This window comes from Carassius carassius, chromosome 37, assembly GCF_963082965.1.
Source record: "Carassius carassius chromosome 37, fCarCar2.1, whole genome shotgun sequence".
Lineage (NCBI taxonomy): Eukaryota > Metazoa > Chordata > Actinopteri > Cypriniformes > Cyprinidae > Carassius > Carassius carassius.
The window spans coordinates 6,207,701-6,217,825 of NC_081791.1; the positions used below are offsets into that span (position 1 = coordinate 6,207,701).

The 10,125-nt window shown below is 40.5% G+C and overlaps 1 long non-coding RNA gene across 1 annotated transcript in view; it reads right to left on the reverse strand.

Annotated features, from left to right (window-relative positions):
- Positions 1–10,125, reverse strand: part of LOC132117662 (uncharacterized) — a 150,746-nt gene that overhangs the window by 3,490 nt on the left and 137,131 nt on the right. The gene's annotated exons all lie outside the window — the stretch shown is intronic.

Consider the following 10,125-nt stretch of genomic DNA (forward strand, 5'->3'; position numbering starts at 1 on the left):
GGCACGCGCACGTCGCGCACTTCACTCAGAAAGTGACTAGCGCTGCTAGTTTAAGGTTTAAATGTTATCTGTCCCTTATGGTGCGTTCAAGTCCTCCTGGGAAGTTCGTACGCACGAGGTGGGAAGTCGTGCTTATGACGGCATGTGCGTTCAAGTCACTTTCGTCGGAGCAAGATGGCGGGTACTTTCTCTTAATTAAAAACACAAAAATACAGCAATGTTCTTAAACTCTTGTTCTAGAAAATTAAGAACAAAGAAATGTGCATTAGGTATACTTCGTTTTTTAATGTTTTAAATTATTTCATGATGCCGCTGCCAACTTTATTGTTACAAGTTGCATTGCTATATTATAATGCCATCATATTATGCGTCGTCGATTAACTTACTGCGCTGTAAATAGAAAAGCCTGACAATATCACAGCTAAATACCTTTAATTTTTAATATTCATGCCATATTTTAACATGCTTGATGAATTTTTAGTCTATTTGCCAAATAATAGGCTTTTCAAATGGTATATTAATAATAATAATACATATAGTGCAATAATATTTAAAGTTATCTAAAGACCAGCTGACCACGTCACTACAACGTCCCCAATGGAACTTACTAGCAACGTCTTTTAAGGACGTGCCCACGACGTTTCTGGGAAGTTAGCAGATTCCAAAAAATGGAACTTTACCACGACGTCCTCACAACGTCGCCATAAAGTAATGTCGCGATGACCAAATGATGACGATCTGGCGACGTCCTCACAACATTCTGTGTTTGCTGGGAAGTGATTATAACATGATAGTCAAATGTGTGGGTTACATATAAATGAATATGGCGTGAAGTGATGGACTTTTTGAGTTTATTTTGGTCCATATATATGTAGAAAAGACAGTTTCTGTGTCATTATCTGACAAAGATTTCTGTGGAGATCATATGTTCAAAGGCCCCCCTTAGGAATTTCAATCTGGTTGCGCTAGGTGGGGGAAGTGTTTAAGGATATTGTGTATAACTCTCATGAGTTTACATGTGATGTCCGGCGTTGCATCTCAATTACTTGCCCCAAATTTGACAATCTCTTCTCCGAATTGAAATTGTCAATAATTGTTCTAGTGGTGTTAATGTTGAAAGCTGTTCTGTGAAAGAGTTGGTTGGTTGGTTGGTTATCTTGCTTGGGACTTGTGGCACAGAATGTTTTATGACTTCCTGTTGCCTTTCTGAGGAATTCGGCTCATGTTTCAACCACAGTCCTGATCGACTCTTTTATTTGTCTGATTCGGGTCAGATCTGCTACACCATCAATGCTTCTGGAGTTTAGTACACAGATACGGTTATCTAATAAGCATGTTTCCTATTCTGAGTTGATGTATATGCTTTTATTTATTATTATTCTTTAATTAACTATTCTTCCCCAAACCATTGTAAGATGCAGTGTTTCATGTAGTTATGCAAGGATTTGGTTTCAGTATCAGAACAATTTCTTATGATTTTAATTCTGCATTGAACTTCAGATCAATCTCAAAGTAAAAGGCAATACTAAAGTCTGATTTTGAGGTGGATGTGTTCAAATTTGATCATCTTAATTCAAGTGATGAAGGATTGTCTAAGTCTGACAGTGTTGAGCACTACTGTAAGGTTAACCCTGCATGGTGTAATTGTTTGAAAATGATTAACATTTGAAAATAAACATTCATTAGAAATTTAGAAAAAGTAATCAAAAGTAATCAGTTACATTACTTTAATAAAGTAATTGAAAAAGTTCTAATGAGGTAAAGTGATGAGTAGTCTGTAAAACCTCAACAAACTGTAAAAAAGTGAGGTAATGTGTAATAATATGTAGCCGGCAGCCATATCACCCTGGAGCCAAGACCGGTTTCCCACTGAAGCTAAGCAGGGCTGAGCTGGAGTACCTGGATGGGAGACCTCCTGAGAAAACTAAGTTGCTGCTGGAAGAGGTGTTAGTGAGGCCAGCAGGGGGTGCTCACCCTGTGGTCTGTGTGGGTCCTAGCGCCCCAGTGTAGTGATGGGGACACTATACTGTCAACAAGCACCGTCCTTCGGATGAGACGTTAAATCGAGGTCCTGACTCTCTGTGGTCAGTAAAAATCCCAGGATGTCTTTCGAAAAGAGTAGAGGTGTGACCTTGGCATCCTGGCTAAATTCGCCCATTGGACTCTCACCATCATGGCCTCCTAACAATCCCTATATCTGCTGATTGGCTTCATCACTCTGTCTCCTCTCCAGCTGGTGTGTGGTGGGCGTTCTGGCGCACTATGGCTGCCGTCGCATCATCCAGGTGGATGCTGCACACTGGTGGTGGATGAGGAGATACCCCCTGACTATGTAAAGCGCTTTGAGTGCCTAGAAAAGCGCTATATAAATGTAATGAATTATTATTATTAATGTAAGTCTTTTAAAGTAATGTGCAATGTATTCTTGGTAAATTGATTTCATAAAATTGGTTTAAAAAAAGTGACGTTCAGGAACCAGTACCGAAGTCAAGGTGTCGGGTATTGATATCAAAAAATGATACCCAGCCCTATTTCTGGCAAACTCCATGTGCCTGTGCTACTTTTAACAACAATACAGTACAAATGGATTCTGAACTGAACTTTCACTTTGTGTGGACTAGGGCTGGACTAAGATGCTTTCTCCATTAGATTGCTTCAAAGCAAGCAGTTATACAATATTAAGCATGGAAAAAAACGGTGTTAGTGTCACTTTTAGTTAGAATTACAACTAGATTTTCTGCTGTAAAGCAGCTCTACATGTACAGTACACCAATGAAACAACATTTTAACTGATTAACAAAGCTGAATAATCAATCAAAGCTTACTGAATAATCTGTGAAATAGTTTAGTATTACTGTACGTCCTGTGGACCCACCATCTGCAGGAGGAATCGTAAGGGGCTGGTGCATTGTGGAATCGGGCAGTGGTCGAAAGGCAGGGGCCCTGACGACCCGATCTCTGGACATGGAAACTGGCCTTAGGGACGTGGAATGTCACCTCGCTGGCGGAGAGGTACCGACTGGAGATAATCGGGCTCACCTCCACGCACAGCTTGGGTCTGGGATAGGTCTCTCACTGTCATTTGTGCTTACGGGCCGAATGGCAGTGTAGAGTACCCGGCCTTCTTGCCAACGTGAGTGTTTTAGGAACAACGGAGTCCCCGGTTGGAGCATTTTTCAGCACCCTTCCCAGATACTCCGTTGTTCTACTGGGGGACTTCAACACTCACGTGGGCAGCAACAGTAACACCTGGAGGGGTGTGACTGGAAGGAATGCCCCCCCCCCTGATCTGAACCCTAGTGGTGTTCTGTTATTGGACTTTTGTGCAAGTCACAGTTTGTCCATAACGAACCCCATGTTTAAGCAAAGGGGTGTCCATCAGTGCACGTGGCACCAGGACAAGGCCGGGGGTTGATGATCGACTTTGTGGTCGTTTCGTCTGACCTTTGGCCATACAGTATGTCTTGGACACTTGGGTAAAGAGAGGGGCGGAGCTGTCAACTGATCACCACCTGGTGGTGAGTTAGATCCGATAGCGGGGGAGGAAGCTGGACAGACTCGGTGGAGCCAAACGTATTGTGAGGGTCTGTTGGGAACGTTTGGCTGAGCCCCCTGTCAGAGATTTTCAACTCCCACCTCTGGCAGAGCTTCGACCAGATTCTGAGGGAGTCTGAAGACATTGAGTCCGAGTGGACCATGTTTTCCGCCTCCATTGTCAATGCAGCCATTTGGAGCTGTGGCCGTAAGGTCTCTGGTGCCTGTCGAGGTGGCAATCCCTGAACCTGGTGGTGGACACCGGAAGTAAGGGATGCTGTCAAGCTGAAGAAGGAGTCCCACAAGCCTGGCTGGCTTGTGGGACTCCTGAGGCAGGTGACGGGTAGCGGCAGGCCAAGCCGGCTGCAGCCCAGGTGGTTGTGGAGGCAAAAACTTGGGTCTGGGAGGAGTTTGGTGAGGCCATGGATCTTGGCACCTTGGGATATTGTTGGACGGTTTAACTCAAATGTGCATTTTAACATTCTGAGTGTGTCACTCACCAATATGAACTTGTCTGAACAAACTGTCTTTGCTGCTGCATGTGTGGTCTATAGCCAGCACAGACACATTATAAGTGTCCCCACAGAGCAGATGCCCTAGGTTACAGTGTGGCACACTGCTATTGCAGTAGACCATATGGGTGCCGCTTACAGTGATACCCTCAGCCTGGTAGGACAATGCCCCACTGGCCCTTTGCCACGTCACAGCCACAGAGTTGGACAAGCAAACAAGAGAAGCCTGCACACTGGTAGGTGCACACGGAACTGAGGAAATGGTAGAATATGAGGCGTTAATGTCCATGGGCATAGTGAAGATCATTCAAAGTTAGTTTGGACTTGTCAACAAAGATGGATATCGAATATCAGCTGATTACATCAGAATTACATCGGAATTTTGCATTCCATGATGCTGAAGTGGTGTAATATGGAAAATTTCCTTACTGAGCAATGACTCCATGTGGCTCACACGGAACTGGGATGAAAAATGAATGTTTAGGCAAAATTGAGTTCAATGGGTATTCAAGTAAAAATCTGTGAATTATGTGCATATAGTCATCCTACCTGTATCCAGCTGCACGCTATGACTCTGTGTGCTTGTACACATGTGGTCGGAGGCAGTCACGCTGACGCTGTACGTGAGTCCACACAGTAGATTACTAAACTCACATGTAGTGCTACTGCTGTTGCATGAAGACACAAAGCTCCCGCTGCCTTGGGCCACAGCACTATAAGAGAGCTCCTTTGCTAGGCTGCCAGGACACATCAACCACACCAGATCCACAACGTGTGTGAAAATGTGAAAATCCTCAGGTTTGCTTGAATGTGGTTGGGAACACATGTCACTGGAGATAAAATGGGAATTTATATTTGCTTCATTGTAAATTTGTGATGGGAGATGCTAGCACTCACTATCATATGGATAAAGTTCAACTGCAATGTATAGTGTTTTATTAGGGGTCACCAACCTGAATGCAGTGTTGTGGTCTCACTCCTTGACACATTACACTGGTGGCCAATGGCAAGCACACTGATGTTGTAAATGGAATCGCATACAAGGTTAGGCATAACACAGGAATTATTTGTGATGTCACTTCTGTCATCTGGCCGCCTGTGCTAATGGCATGCACCTCATAGGATTCTGGGCAGTTTGAAGAACAGAGCAAATTCGACTCCACGTTCTCAGGTGGACAGGGCACTGTTCATATGAGAAAGAATGGAAAAAGTCGGAGAGAGATAAGATTTGTGGTGAAAAATCTGAAAAAAAAATTGTATTAGCATATACGGTTTTGAAAAGGTAAAGGAAGGAGTCATTCTTAGGAAACTTTTTTTTAACCCCTGAATGTTTTGCAAATTATTTTAACACATTTAGCGTCATCATCAATTATAACTATATTCTCACTAGGCGTAGGAGCACAGCTAACGTTACTTGGGCAGATTGATTAGCGCAGCACACGAGGCGCCCTGTTGATGGTTCCGTAAACAAAACAAACGTGACTAACTAGCTAGACGTGACTCGTGATCATGGCTGACTTTGAGGAATTGTCAGACTCAGAGGAATTTTACTGTGTATCAAACCAAGATCCAGAACCATATAGTTTTGAGCCAGAATACACAGATGAGGAGTTACTTTGGAAGCTGTAAGACAAGATGCTGAACAGATTGATGTCGAAGGGAGAATCAGAACGAACACGGACTGGTGATGTAAATGTGGAACATGCCAACCTATGCCGACAGAAACCGAGTGCCTTTGTTGTAATGAATGGGACCGGGTATTGCCATCAATGTCAAGGCTTGATGACAATCAAAATATTTGCGTCACTATCACGGAAGATTTCTCTGCCCTAATACACCCGGCAGTTGTCGTTTTTTTTCCCCATTGTGACAAGATCAACTGGAAGAAACGCCCCATTCCAAGTGAACCTAATGGTCAGCTGTCCACCAAGTAAGTGATTTTATTATAATGATCATTCATAGTTCAATGAAATTGTAGTATAGCCATTGCATACAGTGTGTCAATACACAAAATATGCACACGTCAACTGACATAGCACATTTGAAATAGCCTTTCATGATCACCTGTTTACTTGTAGCTTAGCTATTCATACAAAGTTTTCTAATCACTCCGCCCAAGTAGCCACTCCGCCCAAGTAACGTTAGCTGTGCTCCTACGCCTAGTGAGAATATAGTTCCCAGTATTTATACGATAAAAAATGGTCTCTGTCTCATATAGCCTTGTTATTTGTACACGCTGTGACTATACAGATCACAACATGTAAATAGGAAAATGTTTGCATTATTTTGTCACTTATTGGGATTACTATGCTACCAGTATCCATTTACATCCAGTCTTTGTGCTAAGCTAGGCTAGCAGTGGGTGCGTCAAATAACACTTACAGAACGCACAGAAATGAAAAAGGTATGTATGGACTTATCTAACTCTGGGGGATACTGTGAATAAGCTAAAGTCCCAAAAAGTCTTTTCCTTTAAATATGTCATAATTACTGCATCGCTAGACATAGGTGCTGCATTTTAAAGGGTTCATTGGATGCAAAATTCACTTTTACGTGTTGTTTGAACTAAAATGTGTCTTGGCAGTGTGTGTTCACAACCACCCCAGAATGATAAAAATCCACCTAGTATCATTTTTTAAAGGGGTCATATGATGCAATTTAAATTTTTTCTTTCTCTTTGGAGTGTAACAAGCTCTTGGTGCATAAAGAAGATCTGTAAAGTTGCAAAGACTAAAGTCTAAAACCCAAAGAGGTATACTTTATAAAAGTTAAGACTTGTCCACACCCCCCTAAAATGCCTCGTTCTAACACACCACCACATGTCACAATGTTGGAAGATTTGCATAACACTGCTCAAATGTTCACGCAAAGAATCACAAATACATAACATAATTTCCTTTTTCAGCAACTTCATATGACCCCTTTAAATTTTAATAAATCAAAACTTCTTTCTCAAATCAAGCCCATCTCAGATTCTTTAGAGAATGACGTAGTTCTGCACTGGCCCCTCCCACGATTGTTGATTGACAGTGGCTTCAGTTTTTAGTTTTATCACAGACCTGGGTGATCCATCCTCAGTCCACCATTGTTCTCATGCTAGAACAGGGGCAGACAAGAATGTCTCCTAAGCGACTGAGGTGCTTTGTTGTTTGATGTAATAAAGAACATAACATTCATCATTACCTCCCGACATCTGAGCCGCTGAAGATGCATTGGGCTGCATTTGTTATTGAAGGGAATGTTCCCCCTCTACCTAAATGAATCTATGTTTGTGCAAATCATTCAAGATCCAGCTTCACCTAACAGTTACAGAGTAGTGAGTAAAGTTTTTTTAATGAATCTTTGCAAATCGCCTAACAATGTGCTAGCTAGCAAGTTTCAGGATGAATTTGGCTTAAGTTTACCATCTCTCAAAGAACTGCTGTGGAACAGAAGCACAGGGTGAGCAGAGCTCATTAACATTTAAAGAGACATGCACCGAAACGGGTCATTGTGAACAGTGCTGTTTTTGACATGGTAAAATGAGTGTTGTTTTAGACTACTATTGAGAAACTTTAACCAAAGTATGTTATAGACTTTTCATTAAAAGGGTTGTATGCAATCCTAAAAAAAGAACATTATTTTGTGTATTTGGTGTAATGAAATTTGTTTATGCAGTTTAAGGTTAAAAAAAAAAGATTTCCACTTACTGTACATTATTGTTTCTCCTCAAAGCCCCGCCTTTCTGATACGCGTCATTTTTAAAAAAGCTCATCGTTCTGAAGAGTGAGGTGTGCACTGATTGGCCAGCTATCCATTGTGTTGTGATTGGCTGAATACCTCAAGCATGTGACGGAAATGTTACGCCCCTTGCCATACTGTAATGCCTGGCACAGCCCTGACGATGAGACCAAAACAATAAAACGAGGCATAATATAAATTATAAACGAGGCATTTGATAATGATGATATCATTGTAACATTGTATGTTTGTCCACAGGTTAGTTCCCTCAGTTCACAGTGGAGTTGCTGGAGCAGGACAAGCCCCTCAGGTGTCCAGGCATTAGCAGTGTAGTAAATAAACCCATCAGTGGGAGTCCACTTCAGCAGTGCAGAGTCAGTGTAGCAGTCAAGTGTAGCAGTAACCTCTGGGGCACAGGGAACTCCAGGAAACATATAAATATAAATTAAAATCTTAACTTTTTCTATTTCATTCTGACATTAAGGGGGGAAAAATACTTTATAAAAATAAAATTACAGTGTACTAATTTTCTTCAAAATTAAATTGACTGGAAATGATACTGGAACCACCTCCTGTATCTGATTGACTGGAGCTGGGGGATGGATGTAATGTATTCATTATAAGCTTATAATTATAATCTTATAATTAAAACAAAGTTGCATCTTAAGCAAAAAAATAAATAAATAAATAAATAAAATAAATAAAACTGAAAAGTCTTAATATTGATCCAAGAGGCATTTCTGTATGTGTGGGGGATAAAGAGCTAAAGAGGTGAGTCCTTGTGCATGATGAGCACCTACTTTATCTGCAAGAAATCCTGTAAAACAGAATTACAGCATTACATGCAACTTGTCGGTTTATACATTATTGTTTTTTTTTTTAGACCGTAAAAGAAGCCTCTAAAGATGTTGTATAATTAAATGTTACATGCATTCATGTAATAAGTATTAAAAGTGAGTCATTAACAGCAAGCTTTATTCATGTGAATTATTTTAAAAATGATTACTGAGTGTAACTGATCAGGTTCTGACAAATTCATCTACGAGGTGCTGAGAGAAAGATCATGTATAGGTCAATTCAATTCAATTCAATTCAATTTTTTTGAACTTTTTCAAAGTTTATTTGTAATTGATTTTTACGATACAAATCATTGAAGAGCAACTTTACTGAACATTAAGTTTCTACAATATTTAGTAGTAGCTTATGAGTGACTGTCAGTTTATGTGCATATGGCAGAAATGTATGGAAAAATAAATTAAAAACGTAATCAAACAGACAAGGAACACTATTAACAGCAATTATTATATGATGCAATCAAACTTATAGCAAAATTTGTTAGTTCTGTGTGTTGTTTCAGGGTTAGCATCATCTGAGGTCCTCTGAGGGGTTGGCATCATCTCTTCTCAGGTGTTCTGGATCCATAGTTGGAACATGACTTGATGGGGCCCATTTGAAGCTAATAGGCAATAAACTTTCTGACTGTGTGGGATTTCCAACTACTTTCAAGAAGGGGTGAAACTTGTGATAATGTCAAATGAGACTGTACAGGGGCTGAGGCAATGAAAAACGACAGCAGTAGAGTAAACGCTAGAGGATTTCAAACATCCATCACCATTTACATTGAGGGTAATTGGTCCAGTTGATTTTTACAAATCACACAAACAACGAAAGACTCCCAGCATTCCCAACACATTTCCTGTTATCTCCGTGATTATAATAATAGCATGACTTTGTTGTATTAAAGGGAGTTGGACAAAAAAGGCTGTTTTGTCTGTGAATGCTGAAGATGTGGGAACCATTAACAGACCTCCATTGGGAGAATTTACCACACAAAAGATGTGTCACCACTCCTCATGCCCCAACACATAAAAGGTAACACAACAGTAAAGATAACTGTTCATTCCAGTATTATAACCAGCAAAACGCATTCAATTAATTGATCTTGATTTATTTGAAATTCTGTAGATAGGGTACTGCACTTTCTGCAGTGTCCATATGTGACCACAAGAGGAGCACCTGAATACCTCAAAGGTTAGAGTGATCACCCAAAGTCCCTTTCAAGGGATCCGAACTGATCTCTGTCAACAGCCTAATATAGCTGCTGCTAAGAATATATCCATGGCCATGATTCTAGATTGTTTAATGTTTTTTAAAAAGTATAGGTATATATTATTTTTGCATTATAAATTCCTCATCATATTGGTTTAACACTCCCTGGTCCAGTGTATTGGCTGGTTTTCAAAGCATTTTAGCCACTTTTCAATTAATTATGTGGCCATTGTTGAATGCCATTTATTTAGCTAGTATTTCCCTGTCTGTAACTATCAGTCTTTCTGTTATAACTTTAATATTCATACTA